We start from the raw sequence: 13369 nt of genomic DNA, 5'->3' as shown, positions 1-13369 counted from the left end.
GTACATGCCCTTAGATTGGAATCGAACCTGGGACCTTCCATTTCACAGGCTGATGCTCTATCCACTGAGCCAAACCAGTTTCAGCTAAAAATATATTTTTTTAAAAGAAGTACAGCCCAGCTGTTGTGGCTCAGGTCACCTCATTTAACTAGAGTTAAATTGGATTGAGCATCATTCCATGGACCAAGAGGTCTTGGGTTCAATTCCCAGTCAGGACACATGCCTGGGTCATGGGCTCCATCCCAGTAGGGGGCATGCAGGAGGCAGCAAATCATTGGGGGTAAGAGCCTTTATTGTGATTTCCATGGAAGGAATGGGTGAGGCAAGGGAACCAAACTTGGGATTGGCTACTTTGAGTATTTTCAGCAGCTCTGGGTACAAGGGTGGTCTCTAGGTGTCTCATACTTGGCCCTGGTATGATTAGGGCAGGTGGATAGTGACCCAAAGGGTAAGACCTCAATAAAAGATGCAGTTGTGAGATACAGGCTCTAGATTGGTTGCTTTGCATATGTTGTCAGGCTAGTCATTTACTATCTCTAGGAATTGGCCAGCCCTGGAAGGGACAGTCTCTCCAGGTCAGCAAGGTCCCAGATATCAAAGAATCAGAATAAAAGAGACATGTGTAAGGCAGGCAGTCTCAACTCTTCTCCTCAGATAGTGATTCCATGCTCTCTCATTAGACAAGTGCTTAGCTGATCTCCCTGACTTACTTGCACAATCCTTATTGGAATGCTGTTTCCTTTCCCCACTACCTTAATCCTATGGGCCCTTCAATTTTATTCTTTCATGAGATATTCCATGACCACTCTTATCTTCACTGACTTCTCCATATCTGAATTCCTACACATTTAAGTATACATTAAGAATGGCTATAGGTAAGGTAGTAACTTTGACTAGACTATTTCTGAGAAAATAGGGGGGAAACAGCAGATTGCTGACCAAACCTCTGGAGTAGAACTATTATCCAGCCCCTTCTTTTTCTGAAAGGCACCCGAATTTTTGTTTGGAGGCAACATTTGCCTCATACTTGAGGATGAGTCATGGTTGGCCGTTTCAACAATGGCAATCCTCTTCCTCACTCGCTCATCTCCCTTGCAATTAGACATGGACAAGTGACATAATTCTGCTCTAGGAGACACATGTGGAAGTGGACTGATAAAGGATCATAGATATTCTGATTCTTCCTCTTTTTTTCCCCAATGGCTAAACCTATTGCAACCATGATTCAACAAACAGGAGAATAAAAACTAATTTGCTAAGCATGACAGCACAGAAAGATAGGAATCTCTGGTCCATGATGACATAGTTGAGAGGGTGACCCTACCCCTGAAATGTCAAATTGGGTTGGGGGTAACTTCATAAACTCTATTGTTTTAAGCAACTAGTAAAATTCCTGACTTCTATAACCTCGTTTCCCCAGGAAAACACTAGAAATTTTGTGAATTTATTTTTTCACTCTAATGTAAATTTTAAAAAAAGAAAACATTTTATTGTCCATCTTCTTAAACAAAACATACACGATTGGGATTTTCATTAGTTTAACAAATTTGTTGAAATGTTTAATTTACTACTGTGACAGAAAAAATCTTATAGCTGCAGCCAAACTGATTATTTGTAACATGACCTGTTATTTGGGTGACACTGTATTTTATTTTCCAATTACATTTTGTTTAATAAGTAAGATATCCATTTACAGAACTGCTGCTAAAAAATGTTTTATTAATAAAGATCTAGATCCCTTAATTTGTTCACACATAATCCATTATAGTGTGTAAATTGGATGGACTGGGGTAAAAATTATGTCTTTCTTAATGTCAGAACAAAACAAAACAAATCAATAATTACAGAAACAAATGTAATCTGTGGCTGTAATCTTAAACTTCAAATAACCTTGCTTTACCCACCTCAAACAAGTGAATCAAGAGTGATTAAGCCATGGACACAGGCAACAGGGTGGTAAAGTCCTAGGATGGGGTTGAGGGGAAAGCAGGGGTGATTTGAAGGTATCAATGGGGAGGAAAAGGGGACATATGTAATACTTTCAACAATAAAGATTTTTTTTAAATAAAAAGAGTGACTAGAAGATGCCATGGCCAGTGTGGCTCAGTTGGTTGAGCGGTGGTCCAGGCACTAAGAGGTTGCTAGTTCAATTCCCAGTCAGAGTACATGCCAGGGTTGTAGGCTCAATCCCCAGTTGTGGGGCATGAGTGTCCAAGAGGCAGGCAACCAATGTTTCTTTCTCTCTCCCTCTCCTAAAATCAATAAAAACAGTTCTTAAAATTTTATTGTTGAAAGTATTGCAGACGTCCCCTTCCTTCCCCAGACCTTCTAGCCTGCCCCAGACCTTCGCCACAGTACTGTCTGTGTCCATGGGTTATGCATATATACATATAAATTCTTTGGTTAATCTCTTCCCACCCACCCACACCTTCCCTCAATAAAAAACATTTTTTTTCTTCCCCCACCTGGGGAAAGAATTAGACTTACAAGTCCAGGAAGCGCACAGAACCCCAAACAAAAGGAATCCAAAGAGGACCACACCAAGACACATCATAACTAAAATTCCAAGAGCAAAAGACAAAGAGAGAATATTAAAAGCAGCAAGAGAAAAGCAGGTAGTTACCTATAAAGGAGCACCCATGAGATTGGCAGCTGATTTCTTAACAGAAACCATGCAGGCCAGACGGGAATGGCAAGAAATATTCAAGGTGATGAATAGCAAGAACCTACAGCCAAAAATACTCTACCCAGCAAAGCTATCACTCAGAATCGAAGGTCAGATAAAGAGCTTCACTAATAAAAAAAAAGCTGAAGGAGTTCATCACCGCCAAACCAGAATTATATGAATTGCTGAAGGGGGTTCTTTCAGAAAAGAAAGAAAATAAAGATAAAAGTTATGAACAAATACATAACGATCAACAAGTGAATCTAAAAACCGAGGGAATTAAAAAATCTGATGAACAATATTAACTGGAGAATAGAATCAGAGGTATGGAAGGGGAGTGAACTGACGATTCTTGGGGAAAAGAGGAGTGCGGGGTGTGGGAAGAGACTGAGCATAAACTGTGCACCTATGGATGAGAACAATGGGGGGTCAGGAAAGGGCAGAGGGTGGGGTGGGAACCTGGTGGAGGGGAGCAATGGAGGGGGGAGGGAAATGAGGAACATTTGTAATAATATGAACAATAAATATTTATAAAAATGAAATGAAAAAAAATTGTTTTAAAAGATTGACTAAAAGCTCTAGCCGGTTTGGCTAAATGGATAGAATGTTAGCCTGCAGACTGAAGGGTCTTAGGTTTGATTCTGGCAAGGGCACATGCTCGGGTTGCAGGCTCCATCCCAAGTAGGAGGAATATGAGAGGCATCTGATCAATGGTTCTCTCTTATCATTGATGTTTCTATCTCTCTCTCTCCCTTCCTCTCTAAAATCAATAAAAATATATTTTAAAAAATAAGATTGACTAGAAAATAATGAAGTCATTGTGTAATTCAAAGACAGTGCTACACAAAGTTAATGCTTCAAAATATATAAGCCTGACTACACAGGGTACTAACTTAAACTATTTGAAGTTTCAGCAAATAAGTTGGGTCCAAGCTAACTTCCCCATCTAAGAATCCCCACTTTATATTCCACTATATATAAATTCAGTTATCCAAAATAGACTAATGAGCTCCAAAAGAATAATAAGCACTCTAAATGAACCAATCTCAAAACTATTGATAAAATTAACTAGTCAATACAAATAGTCAGCTACATACACCTTTTTTTTTTTTTTACATTGTAGTGACCAGTCACTAGACTAAAGTATCTCCATTATAAAGTGTCTCTCATGTAGAATAACCTGGAAGGGGCTGTATAGACAGGCTACATGATGTACTGAGCAGAGCACTGACTTCAGAGATGGACGGGGGTGTATTCCATCCTTTGCCGCTATTCACTGTGCATCCTTAGGCAAGTCATGTAACCTTACTGAGCTTCAGTTTCCTCCAGTGTTGAATGGTGATGACACCTACCTTTCAAGATTATTATGAGGACTACTTTGTAAACAGAGTGGTGGTCCCATGGCCCTATTCAACTTAACAGTAAAGCACATTAGGAAAGAAGAGAACAAAAGAAAAAAACGGATCGTGGCAGATGACAATGGATTATTTGTGGTGCCTGCATTTGTAGCTGCCGTGCTAGGTGAATTATCTGAACTGACACAGAGCAACATAGACTCTGGGCCTTAGTCTGAAGTCTTCCACTGTCCCTATGGGTAAAGAGATCAAAACCAATTTGTTCTTTTGTGGGGAGGACAGCTCTCCACATTCACGGTCCACAGAAAGCAGGAGCGACTTCAAAGCAAGTTGCCTCCTGCTTTCTGTCACAGTGGAGTCCAAAAGGGCCTTGATTATCTTTACTTTCTACAGAACATCACGCTGGCCCAATATAAAGGTGACATCCTCTGTTAATTGGCTTTGGTGACAGCTAAGTAATAGTCAAAAGAACTCTTAACACTGAAGTTAAAACTATTGTCATATGCTGTCCCCTACTACTAAAGAGCTTTGAGAGCAAAGTTTTAATCTTATTAAGTATCAACTTTTTTTTCTCTAAAACAGGGAGACTAGCATATATTTTAAAGAACTATTAAGATCATGAAATGAGTTAATATATATGGATATACTTAGCTTAATACCTAGAACATAGTAGATACAAAAAAAATAAATAAATGAAAGCTATTTATAGTGAATTAAAGAAATGAAAGCTACTTATACTGACATAAAATATAGATAGGTCTTAGTACATCTTTTCTGTGTATGTGCACATACACATGTGTGTGTGTGCACGCGTGTGCTCGTGCGTGTTTTCCTCCTACAATTTTTGTTTTCAATTAATATTTTCCTTGTAGGTTTTACTAAGTTAAAACCAGAATTTTGTTCGAGAAAAAAAGCTCAAAACGATGACAAATGTGGCTCCCAATTGCAACCTTCGGGCATTGTTGAATAATAATCTCTAATCATTTTTATTGAAATTGAAACGTCTTTGAAAATCCAATCAAGTTACATCCACATAAGACAAACCAATTTTTTTAAATAGCTTTTGAATGTCAGAGAGATTTCTCTGCCTAGGGCATCAGCTACAAAAAATTAACAGACCCTCCTCTGACATGTTAAAGTCAAATAATTTTCAACCATAAATAATTCCTTCACATAAAAAAAAGAAAAAAGAATTCCCTCATGCATATGCAAAGTTTGCAGAATATCACAGAACATTCATCCTGTAGTTAAAAAAATAAACTTTCACATTTAAACACAAAAGATATGATCCTGTTTTCCAGAGCCAATACTTGCACATCACACTGTTTCTGCAGAGAGAGACTCCAATCACCATTGTGAAGATTGGCGAGAGCAGATTATTTACTCACAGGCCCCAGCCTAAGTGGGCAGCAAGGCATGACACAAAATATAACATATGTCAAATTAGCATATCTATACTTCTTAAATCATTTTTTTAATATATTTTATTGATTTTTTACAGAGAGGAAGGGAGAGAGAGAGTTAGAAACATTGATGAGAGAGAGTCATCGACCAGCTGCCTCTTGCACACCCCCTACTGGGGATATGCCCGCAACCAAGGTACATGCCCCTGTCCGGAATCGAACCCGGGACCCTTCAGTCCGCAGGCCAACGTTCTATCTACTGAGCTAAACCGGTTTCGGCTTAAATCATTCTTATTCCCAGAAAAACAGGGGGGAAACAGAATAAAGTCAATATTTTAATAAATTTTTAAAGGCTTAAAGGGAAATTACACTGGGGTGGTTCTGGTGGCAGGAAACAGTGATATTAAATCCAAGTTAATTTGTTTTTAACAGCTGAGCAGGCTTCAGAAGTTATCTCAGTGCACGGGGATATTTGACAATAACAATGTAAAGTTGGAAAATAATGTTAAATATGTTTACATGGAGCTCGATCTAAGAACCAGAAGGTCACGGTCTGATTCCTGGTCAGGGCACAAGCCTGGGTTGCAGAATTAACACCCAGGAGGGGGCATGAGGAAGCAGCTAATCAATGATTCTCTCTCATCATTGATGTTTCTGTCTCTCCCTCTCCCTTCTCTGAAATCAATAAAAATATTTTTAAAGTATATTTTTAAGTGAAATAAATTTATCCCTAGATTAGGATGCAAAAGGCTCTTACAGTTTTTATACTTACGTTATAGCTTGTGGCACTTGTACTGAAATATGTTTTAGCCCAAAACCCTAAGGACATACTCATAAATGTAAGAGTGAGTCTCAGAGACGTTGAAGCCTATTAGAACATTTACAATGACAGATTCTGATGTGCTCCCCCTATAAGGTACCCTGTTCTCCTATCCTAATCAATAGGAGCACTGACCAAAATCTTACAAAAGTCTATATTGGATACATTAAAATATTCTGTAGAAAAAATTTCAGATTTTTCAAAATCTTGGAATCACAGATTTAGATAACACAAAATGCTGATGAGGAACTTCACAGACCTGGCCTTTGGTTGGGAACCCATAGTTCTTGGAAATTTTTCTGTTTAATGAGCTGGAATCTGACTAGTTCCATCCTCCTAGTAAAGTGCACCAGTCTGTTCATTATTCTACACGAAGGAGCTTTAAATTATTGAACATAATACAATTTTAGTAGAAGGAATGTGAACTGTAGGGCCAGAGGGTTCAAGATTTACATTCCAATTATTGGTGCCGTGATTTTGGTCAGATGACTTAGCTGCTACTCAACTATCTACTCTGTAAAAGTGTGATAACTTCCTATTCTGCAGTTTGTGTAGAGGACAAAAAAAAATAATTTTCTCTCTACCCCTCTGAGTTCTTAGCTGAGAGCTCTGGAATAAAACAAACTATTAACAAGAAAAAAAAAAAAAACATAGAAGTTTATTAGCGTATATACCTCATGTAGACATAAGAGATACCTAAGACAAAATGAGTAACTCTCCTAAGTGGCTTAGACTTACAGCTTAAATACCATCTTTAGCTATAGATAAAAGAAAAATATATTAGAGCCCTAACTGATTTGGCTCAGTGGATAGAGCGTCGGCCTGCAGACTGAAGGGTTCCAGGTTTGATTCCGGTCAAGGGCATGTACCTTAGTTGTGGGCACATCCCTAGAAGGAGATGTGCAGAAGGCAGATGATTGATGTTTCTCTCATCAATGTTTCTGACTCTCTATCCCTCTCCCTTCCTCTCTGAAAAAAAATCAATAAAAAACATTTTTAAAAAGTATTAGAGAGGGGTAGAGGCCAGTAATGGAGAAGTTACCAGGATGATTATGGTAAGCAAGAGTAAAGTTTGTTATGCAGACCTAAGTCAGTGCCTTCTCCAGTGATGAGTTTCTCAAGCTTTATTAGAGTCCTTCTATACTTGGTACAGAAAGGGAGCCCTCTTACAAATGGAGATTTTATTTATAAATATCCCTGTCAAACAGGTAACTTCTAGTCTGTTTTCAAAGCTTCTCCTATATCTGCTGTTTCTCAACACAGTCTTTTCAAAATAATCTTTATGGCAGAGGCATGTTTTGTGGTGCATATTCAGTTACCCTTCATGCATGCAGAATTAAAAGAAGATAGTATTGGGGAAATATTAGCACACATATCTTTGACCATTCTTCATCTGCTACAACTTCCAGATTTCTCATTTTCTTTCTCTATTCCAGTGCTCCATGTGGCATATCTGAGTTATAATCAGAATCACTTAACATGTTCAACAAGTATACGAAGGATTGCCTATGGCAGATACAGAGCTTTGGGTCAAGACCCTCGTAGCCTAGACACAGGAGTTGGCTCTCAGGCGTGTTGTATGTCATACCGTGTTCCAGAGGATTGTTGAAGTAGCAGTGGGACATCCTACTGTGCATACCCCAGCCCCTAGCCTGCCCCATCCCAGCGCTGAAGCAAATAATTACCTGACATGCCCCATGACAACGCCAAGGGCTTTATGTGCACCATCTCACTTAATCTTCACAAAATCTCTGAGGTAGACGTTAGTACAAATCCCCATTTAATAGTGGAGGGTAAAAACATGCTCAAGGCCACCTGGCTGATAAAGGTCAGGGTCAGGCTTCAGCCCGGGTGTCTTTAAGTCCAGCACCAGATCTCTTCATCACTACATACCATGTCCCTTTCTAAATTCTCATCATCATGATCTGATCACTAATTCTCTCAACTCCACAATTTTCTTATGCTACGTAGACGCAGCCCAAACTTGGTTAGGTTGGTATTTTTTTGTTTTGGTTTGGTTTCAATTTAACAGCTGCAAAACCTTAAACTGACTTCAGTTTGAAAACATCGTTCTTTATTTCTTTAAGCAAGAAGAGTTTGGTACATAATGCATTCACTCAGTTAATAAATTCAGAGAGCAGCGTGTGATAAAAGTCCTGAAATGCTCTGTAATTCTTGCCAAAACATCCTGGGTTCAGAGCTAGATTTACAGAAAAATTAAGATTTTATTTGTAGGAAAACATTGCCCTCAGCAGGCTATAAAATGTTATCAGAGTTCCTGATGCTAATCATAATTGTCTTAAAAGGACTGAATCCATCAGAGCTGAGCTGCTATGCTTGGCACAGTACCAAATCAAAGCAGCGTTGGTTCAGAAGGGAGCTGGATGTAATTATTTCTAAGCTTTTTCTGATATCTACCAAGAAAGGGAACTACCCTGTGAGTAACGGCCAAAGTACAGCTGTCTAGAGCCACCACTGAGCTAATTGGACATCACCTCCAGAAAGCTTCTATATAAAATGGCACCCCAGGTGGTACAGTCAAGAAGGTTTTGTTAAGACCTATATTTTTGCCAGGAATCTAGTGTGTTATGTGTTTTACTTAGACTCTTTTGTTGCAAGTAGCAGAAACCTACTCAAGCTAACCAGGAAAAAAAAAGGGAGGGGGGGGCGAGTAGGGAGAAGGATCTCTAAGAAGGATACAAGAGAATCTTATGGAATCCAACAGCAAAAAATATATATATTTATATATATATATATATATATATATATATATATTATAATATTATATATTATATATATTATATATAATATATATTATATTATATTATATATATAATATATATTGTATTATATATAATATATTATATATTATATATATAATTTATATATATATATAAATATATATATATATATATATAATATATATATATGGCTGGGTCTGAAGAAGCAACAGGAAGAACATTAGGACTTTCTATCTGACATATGCTCATCTCTGCACTTCTTTCCTTCTTCTCTCTGCCCACCATCTTTCTTTGCTTCTCAATCCTTATGGTAGGAAATATGTCCATATTACAGCTCCCAAGTTCACATGTGAAAGACCCAGCCATGTGAATAGTCTCAATCTTAAATCCCCAGGAGAAAAAGCCAGCTATTTCTATATTAAGTCTCTAGCCTTTGTCCAATCAACGAAGACCAGGAGACCTAGTGTTATCTAAGCAAAGTTTGCGTGCCTGACACTTCAGAAGGCCAAAACTTTAAACATCAGAGTTTGGAGTAAGAAAAGGTTTATTGATGGAGAAGGTGCCAACCACGAAGATAGGCCTCAAATCCTCTTGCTCACGGGGCGAATGGTTTTTTAAGAGGCTGGGGAAAGCAGGTATGTGGAAGTGCTGGTGGGACAAGTTTTAACTGGAGGACCTTAGAACTAGATCATTTATGGTGAAGGGGTGTTAACACAGGATCTCCCTGGGCAATGAACCCTTGGCTTCTGAAAGGGTTGTTCAAGTTCCAAATGTGTCTCGGTCTTTTGGTTGGTGAAGGGTGGGAGAAGGGGACAAAAGACTTTGATTCTGGGTGCAGCTAGAGTTCAAAGGTCTCTCCTCTGCATGTGCTTCGGTTTCCTGGCTTTCAGTTTTTGTCTATTATCTCTGAAAAGCAACTCAGTATATCTTGTTAAATAGAATAAGACCATTTTTGAGGTAGTTCTGCAATTATACCAGGATCCCATAAAACAAAAATTTCAGCTTGGAAATCAATCTTGAAGAATCATGGAAGGAAACAGAGAGAAGGCCATTCTTGGATTAAGAGACAGCAATTAACTCTTCATCTAGGCCAGTGGTCAGCCAACACATTAGTCAACAGAGCCAAATATCAACAGTACAACGATTGAAATTTCTTTTGAGAGCCAAATTTTTTAAACTTAAACTTCTTCTAACGTCACTTCTTCCAAATAGACTTGCCCAGGCCGTAGTATTTTGTGGAAGAACCACACTCAAGGGGCCAATAACCAAATGTGGCTCGTGAGCCTCAGTTTGCTGACCAGACAATTCCAAAACTTCTATGTACTAATGCCTCCAACATATGTTCATTCAGAAACTACTATGTACCAGGGTGTCCACATGGTAGAGCTACACTGTGAAAATGTTTATGTCATCTGTTATGGACTAAATATTTGTGTTTCCCCATTATTTATTAAATCTTGCCTAGTCTACCTCCTAAACATATCTTGAGTCCATCACTTCTCTCCAATTCTACTGCCCATGTCATAACCCAAACTGACATTCTCTCTATTTCAAAAGCCTTCTACTCTTCTCTTATCTTTCCTCATCTTTAGTCTTCCTCCCTTCAATCCTCTCTCTACTCTGCAGCCAGGAAGAATGTCCTAAAACACAAATCTGATCCTATCACTGCCCTGCTTAACAGTCATTCAGAAGTTCCCATTGCATTTAAATAAAAGACCCATAGAAATTGTAATTGAAAAGAAAGTTTTACATAAGACAATAAACTGCAGTGACAATGAATGAATGAATGAAATGAATGAATGAACCAACCAATTCCTTCCTATGGCTTAGAAATTTCTCCAGAATCTGACTTTTGTCTCTACCACTTCTTCTTTGCCTTCCTGTCTTACCCTCCATCCATACCAAACTGCTTTCAGATGCTTGAAAATGCCTTGCTGTCTATCACTTCCAGGCCTCTGAATATGCTGGTTCCCTCTGCCTTCAACACTTCCTTCCACTTTTCCCATCCATGTATCTTTCAGTTTTCTGCATAAACAACTCTTTCTCCAGAAGACCTCCCAAGCCCCCTAAACCTGAATTGGATGTCCCACTCAAATGTAAAAGGATTGCCTGTTTACAGATCTCTCTCCTCCATGAGAGCAGGAACGCTATCTGTGCTGTTGAACATGTAACATCCAGAGTGTCTATGACAAGCTGGGCACAGAGTAGGTATTTATGGCATAAATAGCTTGAAATCTATTCACACAACTGTCTTTCCCTCAGGCAAAAATCTTTTCAGAGTCTTTAACCACTCTTCCCTGCCCCTCAAAGGCTCCCTGCTTCTCACTGTCTTCTGGGGGTGTGGTCCACAAACTCTGGTCACATGGGTCTTGCTCAGCACAAACATCAAATAGTCAGCTCATAACGGCCTCATCACAGTTAGGGAAGAGCTGAAGGGAGAGACATTTAATCTACTCTATTCTTGTTTCCTGAGCCTGTCTGCTCACCACCCCCAAAGCTAGATATTCCACACAGCCATAGATATCCCTGGATTCCACATGGTTCTAAATGTCTTTGACTTTATCAACACTTACACCAATATCTTTAAAAGTTCCCTCGATATCTTAGAAATAGATTCTAGAAGTAATTTGTACATTCACATAGATTTAAAAACTAAATAATTATTTTATTCTTTAAAGGCATCTGATTCAGCTTGCATTTTCTAGTTAAGGAAATCAAGACATAGGTAAAACATGTATCTTGCCAAAGATTGTAAACCTGCAAAATAAAGAAACTCAGAGGCTCAAGACTAGAATCCATGATGTCTTACTCTTTCTCCCACAGCAGAACTTCCCCCAAAAGAGAGCAGGTCAACGTGAATTTACTGCCCAAAGTGCACCCGAAACATTCCAGCATGCCATCTCCACAAGGGGGCGCTCTCTCTTCCAAGGCAGGATGCAGGTCCCTGTGAGCCCCCTAGCCGAGTCCCAGTTCTCCTTGACCTCAGCTTTGCAAGCAGGTTACTTCTAAAAATATCTTCTGATTGACAGAAACATTTTGCTGAAAAGTAAGACAATTAAGGTACACCCAGGAAACCAATTTAAAGCTGATTCTGCCAAATTAACCTTTCTGAACAAATTGACAGGTCACTTCAGGAAAATCACCAATTAATCTGGTTTGGGGGTTTTTTTCTCTCTTAACTGAATTCTCAAAGATGGAATTGGATGTCTCTTTCACTGAATTTCTTTTTTTGTTTCAATATCATATTGGCTCACTGTCAATAAAAGTGGAGCGATTTTTTTCCCATCTTAACTAGGTTCAGCTTACGTTCCAGTGGTTAACATTCCTACTTTTTAAATATTTTAAGAGTTTAAATGGTTTATGTCATTTTGCTTAGGATTTTTGTTACCTCTAGAACTGAAAGAGAAATGAATTGGATTGATGAACTAGATTAAGCATTTCTGGAATTTGCTCCCTTTTTCACGTAGTACTTGGCAATTAATTTTGATTGCCAAATAATGTAATTGTGAACATAAATATGTAAGTATATCTGCCTACACATATATGCAACAAACATTCCCCAAGAAGTAAGTATATAGATGTCCATTTATGCATTCACGCAAAGAACATTTCATTGAGAATCAAATTTGTACCCAATGGCCCCATGCTATTAATAAAAATAAAAATATGAACAACAGAATCTTTATCCTCAAGTAGCTCACTGTCTAGAGCAAAAAGGACAAACAGATGCAGTAGGTAAGAAACAGAAGAACAATCTCTGTAAATCACACTATGATGAAGCTTTTATTGTACAGAGCAGGGAGATAAGAACACCTTTCATTCTAGATTGAAATACTGGCTCATGTCAGACAATTCAGGATTTTTTCCAGAATGTGAAAAAATAATAATAATAATGTAGATAATATTTATATTTAGTTCCATTTCAGTTTTTCCTTCCTCTCACTTGTAGCTTTGGCTATAAAACTATGCCTCTGTTCCCATTTGGTCATGACTAGAAATAACAATAATGGCTAGCACATATTACTGCCTGACAAACACTGTATTATGTCCCTGACAGATGGTTGTACATTACATCCTAATAGCTACTACTAGGTAGTGTCATTATCCTCATGTCATGGAAAAGGAAACAAGAAAACAGAAAGACTAAATAATGCACATGCAGAATTTGGCCCCAGGTCGTCTACTCAGCCAAACCTTTCCATGTCAGCCGATAGCTGGTTTATGGTATCTCCCTCCCATCCCCATAACCCAAAAGTTATTTTTGTTCTAAAGAAGGCTTAAAACCATGGTGTTGGAGTGTCAGGCATTGTGGAATGATTTAAAAAAAAAATTAATAGCTTGGGAGAGAGAACCAGATCCTGACAACACCAAGTTATCATCTGACT

Source organism: Pipistrellus hanaki (genome assembly GCF_964339955.1).
Source record: "Pipistrellus hanaki genome assembly, chromosome: 14".
Classification (NCBI taxonomy): domain Eukaryota; kingdom Metazoa; phylum Chordata; class Mammalia; order Chiroptera; family Vespertilionidae; genus Pipistrellus; species Pipistrellus hanaki.
This window is presented reverse-complemented; position numbering follows the sequence as displayed.